Raw genomic sequence first — 16511 nt, 5'->3', positions numbered from 1 at the left:
GTAAATGTGAGTGTAGTAATTTGATTTTAAAACTGTTCCATGGGATTCTGGCCATTGTTGCGAGAGCAGCTCATTATTAACACCTATTTGACGCAAAAGAAGTGCTGAAATGCTTCTCGGCAACGTACGGCACATCCAAAAGCTTTTTAATGAGTTGGCTGTCAGACGATCAAAAGCTGCACCACCCGGCAATTGCACATTTGCTGTCTTCAAGATAACAGACTTGAGCATCTATGTTTGAATCTGTCCTCATCTCTGTGTAGCCGTTGATTAATTCTGACTTAACTGAATGTGCTTACATGAGTGTGCAGAATATTTACAAGTTATGATAACAATCACGGGGCACGGAAACCTAGGAGTGAGACAAATACTTAAATGACGGCTATAGTAATCATAGGATGGCTTCAGCATTAATTTGCCACTATAAGATCTGCTTCGCGACTGGGTTTGCATCATGTGAAATTGTGTACATCCTCAATTTGTGCTTTAATACTACTGGGGCCCCATATTCATCTTAGATTGCTTATATTACACGGCTGATTGACCATGACAGAGCCCCTCGCTTTTAGATTATTTTGCTATGAAATGAAACTGACATTTTGTCACGCTGTCCAATAAGCTTCCACAGAGGTTTTTTCAGTCTTCCGATTGAACTTTGGATTACTGCTTCTGATGAATGAAAATAAATGTCCTCAATCTCAAAGTCACCTCAGAGCTCTAATATGGTCAGTTTTGTAGATTGCATGCAAGCCTGCACTTGCAGATTGGCTTGCTTTATTTTTAGTACTTGCTTTGAGGTAGTGAGTGGCTGTAAGGCACAAACTGGTTGCAGACTTGACTGAGACTCAAATTGTCATTTCGAAAGTGACAAGGTGCTGATTTGCCCGCCTGGCACTGAGCGATTGGACATCACTGTTGACAAATGGGCAGTGGAACAAAACTGGCAGGATGCTGGGGAAGACAAAATGCCTTCAGCCAGAGTTTTTTTTTCCCTTTCTGTTATCACAGCTGGACAACGGCTGGTTAAAATTCCTGAATTTATTGATAGTATAATCGTTACGCTGGCAACAAACGCTGTGTCAAGCACACCTCTGGGCAAATATCTATCTACTGTGCTGTTATTGTATTTTTAGTCTACGGTAATTGTCAGTTTTTTGGAAATGTGGACTTGACTTTTCTTTTAAATTTAAATTCTACGGGATCCACAGATGTGTTTGCCTTTACAAAGCCACATTTATTCAACTTTATTGCAAAAGTGTGTCAATTTTGGTGTTTGTGTCATAGATTGAGTTCTTGTTTTTTTAATTTACTGTTTTATTTTGAAGTTCGGTCCTCTAGTGTCATGTTTAGCTTTTCATTTCCTCCCTTTTTGCTCCTCACCTGTATTCTATTAGTGATCACCCCTTGTGATATTTAAGTCCTTGTCTTCCCCTCTGTCTTTGTCAGTTCATCTGTTCATCACACGTCTCCGGTTCCTGTTCGTATCCCTGCTTCAGTCCTGCTCCTCCTGTTCCAAGCCTTTCATTGGTTTGTACCTTTTGGTTTTTATAATATTTTTGAATTTTCTATTCCTGGATTTGACCTTGCCTGCTTCCCTCTGTGTTTTGATTCCTTTTGTATCTTGAATGTAGGATTTGGGGATTTGGTATTGTTTTAGTTTGTACTTGGGTTTTGAATAATTTCATTGTTAAAGCTTGCTTTTTGTTTCTACCCAAATTCCTTTTTGTGTCTCGCTTTTTCAGTCTTTGTGTTTAACATAAACAGTAGAAGAAGGAAAAAGTAGTTATAAAAAGCGTGGCATCTTGGGTCTAAACATTTTATTCAAGCAGCTGCGGTATCTTCAAAAATGTGTTTTGTAATAAGCAGATAAATAATATCTGCATGTATGTAAAGAAATGTTGTCATGACATGAGTGAATGAAAAGTTAAAGAAGGAACATTTTGAAGGGGGAAATCATGGTTAAAGATGTTAAACAGACAATAAGCCAGTTATTAAGGAATTAACAAGAAAAATTGTGTAGTGCATTCAAATCCATGGCATAAACTGAAGGCCACTTCACCGACTATCTCATTTAAATTTGATTTAAATCAATGTTAAATTCATTCATAAGCAAAAATGAAATTGAAAGCATAACTATCTTTTTGAAAAATGTTTTATCTGAAACAGATTAAGATTAAAAAAGAAATGGAATACATTTTAGTTTTCTGCCTTTTTAGCTTAAAATGTCAGTGTAGTCTCGGGACTAAGTTTGTTATGTGTATTTCTTGTATTTTTGATTATTCTAGTAAGAATTATTCAATGGAAAAGTTAATAACAGACATATTGCACAACTCAAAAGTAAATCTCAACCTGTGCATGCCTTAAAAAGGGACATTTACATGCAGGTATCACTCCAGTATGTGTGTTAGTGACCAGTGACATTCACCAAGGCTGAATCAAGCTGGTAGCCCACCAGACATGACGTGGGCAGACTGTGGTTTTCTATCATATCATCCTGTTGAGAGCTAATGCATTATTCAACTCCTGCATTGCTTGGGAGTCAGAATAAGTGTAGAACACCCATTCACACCCATCTGCCTAAGGGCTGATCAAATCTTGTTGCCAACCCTGAAATTTCAGAACTAATTCTGCAGACAGAACGTGACTAGGTATCCCTCCCAGGAAACCTTCACCAGATACGTTTTTGAAGAGTCATCTTGCAGTGGTAATGCATTTCCCCTGTCCCACTACCTGTCTCTACTCTTGCAAGAAGGCAATCTAATGAAAAAAGAAAGGTGAAAACATATGCTGAATTTCGATGCCTTGGAATCAAAACCAATCCCAGCTATTGCTACAGACAAGACTGAACTCATAATTGAATTAGAAATAAAAGTGCTGAGTGGAGTGTCTTGTCTGTTACACACTGTCAATTAATGAAGGAAGTTGCAGGTTATTACCTGAACATTTGAGGTTTGGGGGTATGTATCAATATTATTATTGGTAAAGAGAATGAAATGCGCACACACAGGACAAGATTAGAGGTTTTCATTTTATAATTAAATACATTTCACTCCCATCACTGGCTGCTAGACACACATTGGCTTGTCAACTGATAATATCCTGACCCACAGCAGCTCACCTCAAATTTAGGAACATGTGGTAGCAGAACAGCTCACACCTCGTATTAGGTGAGAGGTTAGGAACCAATTACCTGGAGATCTGTCACAGGGCCAAAAATATCACTGTCAGCTTGTCACAGTGTGAGAAATGGAGGGGAAAAAAAGAGAATTGTGACAAGTCGTAACGTAACATGACAGATTTTCTTTTAGTATCCTCCCCAGATGGGATAGAACAGGACACAGAAGCTCAGTTTATAGAGTGCTACACCTTAACATCGCTAAATCCTGGTTATCAATAAGTGTTATGTTATGTTGTCAAGGACCGTCACTTTCCTGGATATCAAGTGTCAGATGGGATGCAGCTACTACTACTACAGGACAAGATGGACTTGAACCAAGGTACTTAACACTCTTAACATCTCATTATTGAGGTTCTTCGATGGTAGTTATAGTAATTTACATTTCTATAGATAAATCTGCAGCAACATAATTTTTGGCCACTTCAGTGAAACAAGTTGTAAACAAAAAAGTATAATTGGTCGGTGTTGTACTTCTTAAGTTGATGTGACAAATGTGTCTGAAAACAGGTGCATATTCATACAGTGCAGCATTAGCAGACACAACTAACGATTATATTTGTTGCTATACTAAACTGTTGATTCAGTTCTTGATTAATGGATTACTTGTTTGGTTTATTAAATGTCAGAAAATGGTGGAAAATGTCGATCAGTCAAGCCCAAGACAATGTCCTCAAATGTCTTGTTTTGTCCACAACTTATACACATTATCTTTAGCCTGGGTCCAATACTGACCTAAAAAGACTCACTTTTAGCCCCCTTTTTGTCTCCTTTTAGTTCAGATGCTAGATGTTCTGCTGTGTTCACCAGGCAGTCTTGTTTGTCTGTCTTCTGTTTTGTGTTGAGCAGTTAGCGTACAGTGAGATTTGTGAACTTGAAAACCTTCCCTGCTGTGGCTACAACCAAAACAAAAAAGCAGAAAATCTTGTGATTAACTGCTAATACTGAAATATTGATTATAGCGGGTTTAATGGTTTCATTTGCTGTTGCACAATAATCTTCTTAGAGCCACTGATAACTGACCAAACAACACAAGATACAATTTGATTGCAGACAATTCATAAACTTATTATACCAGCATGATAGATGTCAGATTGAATCAAATCGCATGGATTTCTTTCTAGTTTCACTATTTTTTACTTCTGGTCAGTCGTCCTTCAGGAACAAATCCATGGCAGGAGAAGCAGAGATGCCATTTCTCTGCTGACAGCAGCTGCTATACACCATAATGCAATATAGACACAAGATGTGATACAGTTTGAGTAAGGGATATGACTCTCACTTTTTCTCCACTGGAAAGATTTTGATCTTTTGCTCTCCCTATCGCTGTCGCTATCGCTATCAGTGCCACTACAACAACCACTCTCCCCACCTACACACAGCACCCACTGCTGAAAGCAACAAGTTCACAGTAGGTCATTCAGAAGTCTGGAAAATGTACAAAATCACTAACTGAAAGTAAATTACAGCAGTTCATCAGCAAAAAAAAACCAAAAACAGCAGAAATGCACTGAACACAGATTGATGATGTCTAACAATATAAGACAATCTGAACATGGACTTGTGTTTACTCTGGGATAGCAGAGGAAAACAGGTCAGCAAGACATGGTTGTCCATTTAATAAATTAATTCATCCTGCTGAGTCTGACTTACACTCAGACATTTATTTTGTACTATTTTGCAAAATATAATTATAGCAGCCTTGACCATCAAAACCAAAAAGCAATGTCAGGAACTGGCTTGTGCTGTAGAGCAAGTGCACGCTGTAAAGTGGAGAGTCTGTGTGGCTTTGGTGAATACAGAAAAAGCTTGCAGCTCCCACAGGCCCTCTTTTTTTACTGTCAGTGTATTTAAAATATGCCCTGCAGTAAGGAAAAGAGATGACTTCACAGCTGCATAACAGTGTGTACAATCAGTGTAAGTAGTGGTGATCTGCTCAGGTAACCATTTCATTTTCACAGGACATAAACTGATAGCAACAGCTGAGACTGACAGCAGGATTTATATCCTGACACTGATATGTACATCATTCTGTATCAGCTACCCTTGGAATGGAACAGATGGATATGTGTCTGCAGCTGTGTAAAATCCACAAGAGGTACACTTGTATTATTTAAGAGCGGGTAGTACTCCTTTTCAGAAGGCAGGCCTGTATTTTACAGTTCACATCTTCATGACACATGAGATGAAGCAAACAGATACTGGTTTCATGGACAGAGGCGACATTGAGATGTAGAAATGAAAATGCTTGGTCCATTTATCTTGTTGCTAATGGACGGGACAGCCAGCCAGCCAGCCAGTCAGTCAGTAATGACCCTCTCACTTGTCTAAATAATAGTGTCATTGTCTTTATTAAACTAATGTAATGTCAGAAAGTATTTAGTCCCTTGTCTTGTATGCGTGTCTGTTAATGAGAATGGGCTGTGCCTGAATCTCATCAGGTTAGACGTGTGGTATCTTAAGTCAGTCAGTCAGTGTTATTTGTGAAGCCCACTGCCTCAGTGGGCTTCACAGTCTGTACAGTGATCTGCATCAAACACAGTGGGGAAAAATGGGCTAACAGGTGTTTCCATAAATCTGTCTGCCTTGACTGTTTTACTATATCTAAGGAATAATAATATACATTTATTGATAATAATGAGGAATTGTTTCGAGCTTAATGAAGCTGCCATTTTTAATTTAGTACCAGTAAATAATCACTATATTCACTGTAAGTAAGCTCCAAAATACAACTATAACTGAAAATTGAGAAGGATCAGCTTCCTCTCTGCAGTTTTACAATGTGTGTCACCAGGTCAGATTTTACAGAAAATCTGCCGGATGAAATTACACCTGTTAACCAATGGTGTAACAGGGTGAACCGTCACGGTTCAGTGCATGAACATGTCTGTCACACTTTGGCAAATGCATATGTCAGCGAGGGCAATGGGAGTAAAGAGGTTCTCCAACCCAGTAAGTGGTCGTAACGCACCGAAAAAAAAATACTGTTTCCCATTATTAAAAAAATCTAAAACAGAAAAAGAAGAAGACACAATAAAACTGTGATACATTCTGAACCATGACTCCAGTGTTCCAGTACACACCTATCGATAAGATCAAGAAAGTGGACTCAGAGCAAGGAGGTGTGATAATGTAGCCTTTGGTTGTTTTGTTCCTTTCCTTCCTATGCTTTTTCAACTTTTCCTCTGCGCATAACCAGTGAGTATTGTCGCAACTCTGAATAAAAATTTCCTTCTCTTTGTATTAAGTTTTGTATGTAGGAAAGCAGATTTATCACGTTTAACGAAATGTATGCAGGTCATAAATCTTTCTTGCCTATGTAGCGTATTTGCCTCATCCAAAAACTGCATCGAGTCTGCACGGAGCATTTCTTGGTAGGATATTTTAGAGCAGGAGTGCACATCAGGTCACTCATCTCTTAAGTCATATTTACAATTACGGAGCCAAGATAATGTAACCAAAGTCACTTGATCAGCTCCTGCGCTCGGTTATTGCTAATTAGGCTCATTTTTATTCAACACTCCCTGCTATCAGTGAAGCGTTATTCTTTATGAAATTATTCTAAGAGCACAAAGGATTAAGGAAGAGGAATATGCAGAATTTTGATTTAGAGGAACTAAGGCAGTAAGAATTTCCATCTGTTTCTTTTCTCTGTTTACTTTTACTAAGAACAGTAAAGCTACTCATCATGATTAATATTAACCATAGACATGATGAAACTGCACTTATTCAAGTAGTCATCTGCATTTGCTAAAAGTGCTGTATTGCATTAAGTGGTGTCTCCTGCTTTTAAAACAGATTCTTGTACAGGGGAAAGCACTTCTCTCCACCGGCTATATTAAATAATCAGACTAGGGATGGTAGTGCAAAATAATGAGTGCTTTGAGGCAGGCATATTTTGTCATACTCTAGAAGACATCTAGATGTTAGAGAGACGTTCTTTCTGTCTATCAGTCTTGGTCAGTGTCCTGTCACAGTGCATTTTTAGTTTTACCAACGTGTCTGTCGGGGATCGTCTGGCTTTGCTGACATGGTCTTTGTTCTGAGGACTCCTATATCAAAAAGAGCAGGGGGTAGAGTAATGCCGCTCCCTGATAGGTGAGCCTTTTAACCTCGGCACAATAAAGGGAAGCATCACAATTCAAAGGGCCGCTCTACAGTCTGTACACAGTAATCTGTTCAGTCATGCGTCACTGTCACCCACATTCTCTGTGCCATCACATTTCTGTCTTGTCGTAAATACTTCAATCACAGCATGTCCCCCCCTCGAGGAATAGCACTTTCTTGAACCAAAGCGGGGGCCAGGGCAGTTTCACATTCCAGCCAACAGCTCATCCATCAGATTGAGCAATAATGGCACCTTCTGTGTCCTTATTAAGAACAGTTTTCTTAAGGCACAGAGGACTTGACTTTGTGTGAACAACAGTGTATCAAAGGGTTCAGCGCCGCATGGCATGTGTGTCTGTAAAATCTATGTCAAATGAAGGACAATGTGAATATCATTTTTTAAGTGTGACTACTGTTGACCAGAGACTGTATATAACCATAAATGTAGACAAGATGTGAGTCAGTTTGCACTGGAACTGATTTGCGGCTTCCAGTCAGCGCCATCTTTTCTGTTTGGAGTCAGGACTTTTCAGAGTAAAGACTAAAAGTGTCTCCTTTCATTCTGCGTAAACACGCCTCACTCCCTTCAAAGCAAAGCTCAGTGAAAACAACAGTCACGACCCGCATGTTAGCTCCCTGATGACAGCTAGCTACTTCTCCTCATACCATCACACTACCGCAGAGTGCAGGTAATGTTGATGATTAATTTTACTGCAGACTGTAGTAATGTCAGTATATAAATGTAAGCTAATTACATTCGATAGTGAATTGAACACAACTCTTGGATTTTAGCCCACAAAATATCGTTAAATTTATATTTGTATGTCTATTTGTACAAAATACTTAAGGTACTAATAGCACCCATATAATACATCATAAGGTGTATTATATAGGGTGCTACTGTCTGTATTTCATGTTTTGATACATTTAAAACATCTGCTGCACAGGTCTATTGTGGTCGGTTCATATTCTGGGTACACACTTTGAAGTAGGAGTAAAATGAAGGCATGGGAATAAAAAAAAAAAAAAAATTAAAGATGTGAGCGCATTACTTTTCATTAACCTCTGAACAACAGTAAAACACTGTTATTTGCACCCACAGAGCCTGTGGTGTCGGAGGCTGCAGCATCTAGCTTTGGGATGCAGCAGAGACTATGTAGACCAACGTGACTCAAAAAGCATCGATCATCATCCACTGGTTCAGCTCGCTGGTGGCTGTTGCAACAAATGGTTTCAATAGTTCTATGTATTATTCTGTAAGCAGTTAGAGACACTGTATGGTACTTATGTGCATTTTAGCATTGTTAAGGCAGTTATAGTCTGTGTAAATTCTTGTCTGTTTAGCGATGATAAAATTCAAATTGGACCGTTGGTAAACGTTACATATGTTAGTTCATTTGTCAGCTAAAAGAGGAGTGTCATTAAACATTTCTAAACTGGGGAAAACAGCAGTTAAAGCGAACTGTCACTCACAGATATCAGCTGACATCATTTAAGAACACGAAAATACGCAGTACCATTGCTGTATCCTAGTTGAATGTAACTTGAAATAACATGGAACCTTGAATCATCGCTGCACTGTGGTTCAACTTTATTATAAATGGTTCTGCTTGACAGCTTCAAGGCATTATCATTCGGCTCTCGTGTCAGAGCAGTGCGCCTCAGATGAATGGCTTTACATACACCAAAAGGTCATCTCCTCTGAGAAAGGATAGGACAGCACTCGGCAAAAACTCACTTTCAAAAGAGGACTAATACAATTATTTGCATAGTCACCCTTAACAAATATAGGAGGAAGACTTTTGTCGACCTTAGGTTGTCAGGATGAGGAATGCCTACAATATTAATCAAGTGATGATTAGGTTATGATGTTGTTTTTTTTTGTGTGTGTGTCTGCGCCATCAGCTGTCCTGACTTCATTATTTAGAGTGCAAAACAAACACGTTGCTCCCACGCCACTGCAGCAGACATAAAACTAAAACGATAGAGGAGGACAGACTAGATAGTGATGGTGAGTACTGTGTCAGAAGACCTCCAAGAGGTAACCTCTAAACAAAAGGAGGGTTATAAATCACAGAGTGAGCATGTGACTCATTGGCGTTGTAGCTCCACCACTGGATCACAGCATGAGATATGTCTGGCCGCCCTCAGAAATGATTTCACCCCAGGGTGTTGCTGCCTTGCATTATGCTAAATAGTCAAACCAATCAGTGCACTGCACGTATGGTCATGCCTGTTGTAGTCATGGAAATCAATTCAGAGTGAATTATATGAAACCATTAAAATATCGTCATATGAACTTCATTTACCTGTTGAGCTTGTAAGATCGTAGAGAAAAGCCACTGTAAGTTTTTGATGTTTTCAAAGTGGGCTTGCTTCTGTCTTGATTTATGCCTCTCAGTTTCTTTTAGCCTGTTGCTTTGTCGTCCACATCATATTCCTGGAGTCTTTCATTAGGAAGAGTGGTCAGATTAAAGTATAGAGGTCACCTACAGAAGGAGACTGAAAGCAAATGGGCAAAATTCCTGTACCTCAGATGACATTTTGATAAGATTTTGAGCTATAAAAGGTATTTTCATTTGCGCTGTGGCTTTACTCTTATGTAACATGTACCTGTTTTCTCTACAGCACTGGTGTGACGACATTGTCATGAGTTTTTGTTTTGTCTACAAAGCCTTTAAGAGCCAACGCATCCATGAAGCTTACCCTCACACCATGATCAATCTGTATTTATATAAAACAAGCTCCTAAAGCGGAGATTAGAATGAGTGGTTTTTCAATTTATCACAAGAACATGAAGTGATTGTTTTCATTCCAACTCGACAATTAATCCACATACTGCAGTTAATAGAGGCCGTCCGAAGGCCAGCAATACATGTCCTCATCCACACTTGATAATCATGTATAGTCACAACTTGAGGGCTAACTCCCCCTCCCCCACAGCTGTTAAATCACTTTTTATTTTCCTCTGGGATTAAGTCTTCGACGGCTTTATTTACATTGAATATTCTGGACCACTGCACCATAACCTCCTTAACACACATTTTCCATCTTAATATGCTTTTGGTCTTTCCTTAGGTAAACAAGAAAGACTTTGACTTCTCGTGTGGCCTGTGTGAGTAGAAGAAAAAAAGTGAAGTTAATTAAAGTAAGTCGGTACTTTCTGCTTGGAAAATGACTTATTGTTTGCACGCTTCAGAGAGTCCCGTTGGTTCAGTTCTATATCTACAGAGACATCGGTGCAAGAAGCTCTAGTGTAGAACGCTTGTTTTTCACCTCATGTCCATTAAACAAATTATTGTGGTGATTTCATCCTCTCTAGTTTAGAAAAATATTCAGCTTTTATCATGCATTTACTCTTGTCAGCTAATTAATATGAATATTATGTGTTAATCTTAATGGTAGGGACAATCCATTAATTGTTTTATAAATTGAATTGTCCAGTTATATAACACACAATATCGTGAACTGGTTCAAGGATAGTTTGACAGTTTGAAAGAAACACAACAAATGATCTTAGTTGTGTTTCTTTGGACGAAATTTGATTAAAGACGTTTCCCATGCTCTGTTAATATCCTCTTTGACTGATAGCTCGCACAGCAGACTGCAGCTTAGTAAGGCAAAGCCTCTTATTTTCTTGTGAATTGCTTGCTCTAGAATTGATAACCTGCATTAAAATTCATTAGACTGCTAACAACGTAAAAATTTGCATATATTAGTTGTTTTCTTTTCATTTATGTTTGACTAGCAGGGCCTGTTTAAATGCAAACCCATGGCTGAAGACATTCACATTAGCATTTCAGGATGCAGCGCATTAAAATCTTGGCTCTAGGTTAACTGTTGTTAGGCATACAGACTAAAAGCTGTACAAAAGGGCCATAAAATGCGAGGCGTGTATCATAAATGTGTTAAACTTTGGACAATAATGTGTAGATTTGTGTCTTGGTGCTTGTGCAGGGTGGTAGTGACATTCTCAGTGTGTGACGTTGACAAATTAGACTCCATAGTCTATTGCAAACTTGCTTACAGTTATGTATGGGTTTAACAATAAGGCAGACAGGAAGCTCAATGAAACTGAAAGCAGAAAAAAAACAACTTTATTCCAGTGAATCAACTATAAAGTAAATCTCTTTCCCACCTGCATACATTGAGTGTGGGCGTGTTGTTGATGGACACTGCTGTTCCACCACAGCTGGGTGCACAGCGGAAATGAAGGAGCCCCTCATACTCACACTCCTCACTGTAACAATATTGTGGATGATGACTTGGACAAATAAAATATAAAGTAATAAATACTATAAATCTTTTACTTATGAAATCAGCAGCCATGCTCAAAGTAACACATAGACAGCCTTGTAAGCCTTGTATAGTTTCCTGTAAGTACAACACTGTGAATTTTACATGGGGAGCTTGGCCCTTGACACAGCTGGTTCTGATTTCACACCAGTCTTTGACTCAACTCTGAACCCTTGGATGTAAAGACTCGACATGCATGGATACAGCTGACAGGGTTGCTTTGAACTTGTTCACCCTCAGATATGGTTTATTCTATTGAAATTAATCTTGTGCTGCTATTGAACTGCTAGATATTAATTCTCTAATAACTATGATATCTTCATCCATATGGTCTGTTTATCAGCCTGATTTAACTCTCAAAGCCTCAGTAAAGCAAACACTCATACTAGTTAAAACATTTTTAGTACCTGCACTTTACATTTTTAGATAACTACTGGCAGCGATTCTTTACATTTTTGACAATATCTGATGGAACATCTGATATTTCTTACAATCATACATTACATTAAAACCATAACTTTAAACCCTGCTATACTTTTCACAGTTTACCACCAAGGTCCTTCTGTTGTAATAAAGGTAAATTCTTATTTTCATTGGGTATAAGTGAAGCGACAGATGAGCTGCATTGCTACACATTTCTGCAGTGACTAACCACAGAAATCATACACTTGTAATAGGAGAATATAACAGTAAACACTTAATGTTCAGTTCTGCTCACCACAGGTTCCAGAAGTCATTTTCTACTTTTCTTTCTTTTCTTTTCTAGTCCTAAATTGATCTTGCATTTGCAATATCGCAAAAAGGAATTGTATTCAGGCCACATTCCTCTAAACTGCCAGCATCTGTGAGGGCAGCTTAGTGGCCCGTGTCTGTATCAACATCATCTTATCATCGGTTGTGGTTCCTCTTGCCCTCAGACTTTAAGGAGATAAGATCTTTGTGAAGATATTTTTCATATAATTGGAAAGATGACAATGGACAAAAACAGGATATCTGTGTAGAGAGAGAAGAGAGTGATATGTGTAAAAAGATCCCTGGCTTAGTTCACATCCAAGATATGTTATGTCTCTTACATGTAAAGTCCCTCGCACAATCAGGCGGTGTCTGTGGCAGGACTCCAGTATACAGAGAGCAGTGAAATTATGTACTTGTATTATGTTATATTTCACAACACTGACAGAGTACTGACACATACTGCAGTCCAGCAGAGAGAAGCTAGTATAAAAATAGCTTAGGACATTTAGTTCTTTAAAGTTGAATCCCTGGCTCGCTCCCACAGTTAGTCACTCTGCAGTCAATTTTCATAATTTTCAGTTCTATTATATAAAGTAACCTGCAGCATAAATGTAGCCTTATACAACATGGATGTTATTATTGTGTCTCAGCTTGTTTACTTAAAGTGCATCAAATGATTGACACGGTTTTAATCCATGCATGCTTAACTGTCTCAAACACGCCCACTGCTACTGGCAGGAGCTTCTAAGCGAGAATTGAAAATGCAAATGTAAATAAAATTAGTTTTGGACATCATCATTTCTGTGAACAATGAGCATGAACATCATGCTTGCTTTTCCGGTTTTTGTTTACGTATTAATTCCCACAGAGATAATTTCTCTTATTAATAAAATCGTGTTTTCATACTTACCCTACAGCCCATATGGATCAAAAATGAAGAGGGCATTACTTTTGTTGATGGCACATCAGCACTAATTGAAACAAGTGGTTGTGCTGTTCACGTTAGGCGTGGCTGTTAATGTTATTTGAGGGGAGTGGAGTGAAGGACACACGCAATCTTTGTGATTAGCTTTCATTATTCTAAAAGCTGAACTAGTACCAAAGCGTACACAAATGCTCTGTTGAACTACACACTCAAAGTAATTATTTTAATGTTACAAATGGCTTTGTAATTTTGAATTCTGTTAATTCTTCATCAGTTATTTATGAAACACCTTGGCTCTTACAAATATTTATTTGCATCTATCATTTATACTTTACAGATTTGACAATGAACTTTTTCAGAGTTCATTAAAATGAAAGCAACGGTAGAATATGAAAGGTATGACAGTTACCGATTTTACTGACTGCTCTTCTTTACACGCCTTCACAAACTGTGTCTGTTTGGTTTGCAAGTATGGTATTTTGTAAATGAAGCCACTTCTCTCCTCTGAGCTTTTTCATTGCTACCGTTAGATGCGCTGTGCAATGTAAATTCATTGCAGTATCATCTTGAGGTCATTTGAGCAGCTGCTTATGTAAAGTGCAAAGGACCCTGCTGATGCAATAAGTATTTACTGAAGCACAGAACCACTAACCAAATTTGCTCTCTGCTGGAAATGCAATATGTAACAGTTGTCATTTCCAATTACTCAGACTGAGTAGGTGGCAGGTGATTGACCCTGTAAATATATTTTGTGCCTGAAGACGTGTGAAACCAGCCAAAAACAATGATAATGGACAGCCTGTAGTGGTCTGCCTCTGTCTCAGGTGCCTCTGCTGCATTGGAATGAGTTGCGTTTGTGCAGAACATTGTTGTCTATTTTCTCAACTGATCCCACTAGAATGGAAAAGATATTTCTTTGTTAAATGTTTTATTGTTGGAAATTGTGGCCAATCTTATGTCTGAGATACAGGGAATCCCTTGTGAATCCGCAGTAGTATGAGCACTAAGAGTAATATTATTAGTACGTGTGAAAATGTTTGTGCAAGCAGACCTTATTAACATATGGGAAGGATGAATCAGGGTACCAAAAACAGTTTATGTCTTTGGCAACGATAAACAGAGTACGTCTGTTCTGGCAGCAAATCGCTAGGTTTTGTTTTGTGCTTTTAGAAATTAGAAAATGCTGTTTGTGTTTCATAATGTTGTAGCCTAGAGAGTGCATTTCCACAAATCTAACCATCTAAAAAGGCCTGCTTCAAGAAATTAGATTAGATTCCAATGAAAAAGGATGATTTCCTATCAAATTATTGCAGCCCTTATTGGATCACGGGATATTTGTGTAGTGTGCTGCTGCACACTGTACAAGAAATCAGACACTCCGTATCCCCTCCAAAAGTTTTTATCCATAATAGAAAGTCACAAAGCTTTGAACTGATGGATGTAATTTACTGAAATAAACTGTTATTTAGTGTGATGTTTTTCATAAGCATACTGGAAATATGCTGTGGTTGGTTCAGCAGAAAAACAGTTTCTCAGTTCTGATATTGAGGGCCATCATGTTATATACAGCTGCCCTGGTCATATTTAGAATAATGCTCTACAGGAGGCAGTGTTCAATTACTTTCTGTCTCTTTGTTTCTTATCTTATATTACAGTATGTGTTTGTCCAGGCATATGTTGTTTGTAGACGGCTATGCACGTTTTATCGGCTTTGACTGTGTTGGTGTTGTTCCAATAACATCATAATTCATTTTGCTTCAGGACCGTCATTGCAGCTGACCAAAAAGCGATAAACTTCATATTCTGATCAAGCTGATGAAGCTTTTCTTTCACAGTTAGGTTGAGGAAAAGATAGTCTGGGTTAAAATAGAGTCTATTTCAATATTTACTATGTGTCAGAAATGCTAACTTCTCCCATTCAGTTAATTTTTCCATTCTTTTTCTAAAGTTTCAAAGCTATCACATCACAAAAACGTGATCGGTCAGTTGTAGTAATGGTCCTGGAGACACATTAATTATGATGTTCTAGAAACAACACCAACATTTTGATATATGATTGTGTATACTTGTCTATATGTACATGCCAGACAATGCTTTGAGCGATTGTGATCCCAATTAGGTGTCATTTTTTTCCAACTGTATTACTGAAGCATAACATTTTGAACCAAATTTAAAAGAATGTGATGCAGCAATGTCAGCCATCATGTTGATGAAGTACATGTTAATGTGCTCCTATAATCTCTGATCCCCTGCATCAGATGTGGTACATCAAATGATGTGCAACACTTACTTTGTCCTTTGTGCTCAGCCCCCTAATAGATAATTTATCAATTCAAGTGCTCTGGCATCAGCTAAGAGTTGTGTCTGTGTGCACACAAGTAAATGAGAGCATTCTCAGATACTATTGGCTTTCACACTGTGAAGTTTCCTGATGGCTATCAGGAAACTTGGTGCTCTAATTGATTTGGATCAATTACAGCTGACTCCTGGCTGTCATCAAGGAGAACAGATCAATATTCTAACTCATGCCAAGAGAAGGCCAAACCATTCTTGCACATAAACCGTCCCGTGTGAAGTACGGACTGGCAGATGTTATATGCTTGTCAAATCAAGGGCAGGCTACAGATTAGATACAAAATAATATAGGACAATCAAAAGGATGAGACTTAAAAGCTTTTTTTCCCCTTCTGTAGTATTATAAATAGCTAATTCATTTCAATTTTATTTAATTGTCACATTCATTTCAAGTTTAAAGAACCTAATGTTCTTCAGAAAGAAACAGCGCTGGCAGAAATGTGTAACTTAATTAGCCATCCTAGTTAAGAGTGACAGCTCGAGGTCACCAGTCTCCCAAAACTGCCTGAGCTCCAACAACAAATGAAAATCTGGGTGTCAGTTGTCAGACTAGAGCCTTGGAAGCTATGGCCCAAGGTTTAAACTGAATGAGGATAATGCCATACAAAACATCTAATAGCATCCATTATAGGCCATGCAGGATATCAGAACACTGAAGAAAACGACCTTGGATGAAATATGTCGCGATGGATCACTTTCTGTAAAAGCAGCAGTCATCTGTGCTTGTAGATGAACACTGAAAGAACAAATATGTGACATTTAGTACTGCACCATGCTAGAGACGGCTGACAACACATTACCAAGTCCGCTGGGATCTTAGCAGAGGCACTGTCATGTTTTTGGCATTTTGTGTTCGCAACATGTGCCTCATTTCAAGTGGCACACCAGAGTCATATCTGACATTTCTTATGTACTGGG

At 38.4% G+C, this 16511-nt stretch overlaps 1 protein-coding gene across 4 annotated transcripts in view; it reads left to right on the top strand.

Annotated features, from left to right (window-relative positions):
- tenm4 (teneurin transmembrane protein 4) overlaps window positions 1-16511 on the top strand; it is a 205519-nt gene that overhangs the window by 3197 nt on the left and 185811 nt on the right. For all 4 annotated transcript variants that reach the window (XM_037073890.1, XM_037073918.1, XM_037073908.1 and 1 more), the window contains 2 exons: window positions 1447-1527; window positions 3419-3497. The gene's annotated coding sequence lies outside the window, so the exon portion shown is untranslated. The remainder of the gene's footprint in view (window positions 1-1446; window positions 1528-3418; window positions 3498-16511) is intronic.

This window comes from Acanthopagrus latus, chromosome 2 (genome assembly GCF_904848185.1).
Source record: "Acanthopagrus latus isolate v.2019 chromosome 2, fAcaLat1.1, whole genome shotgun sequence".
NCBI lineage: Eukaryota > Metazoa > Chordata > Actinopteri > Spariformes > Sparidae > Acanthopagrus > Acanthopagrus latus.
Note: the sequence above shows the minus strand (reverse complement) of the source record. Positions and strands in the feature narration are given on the sequence as shown.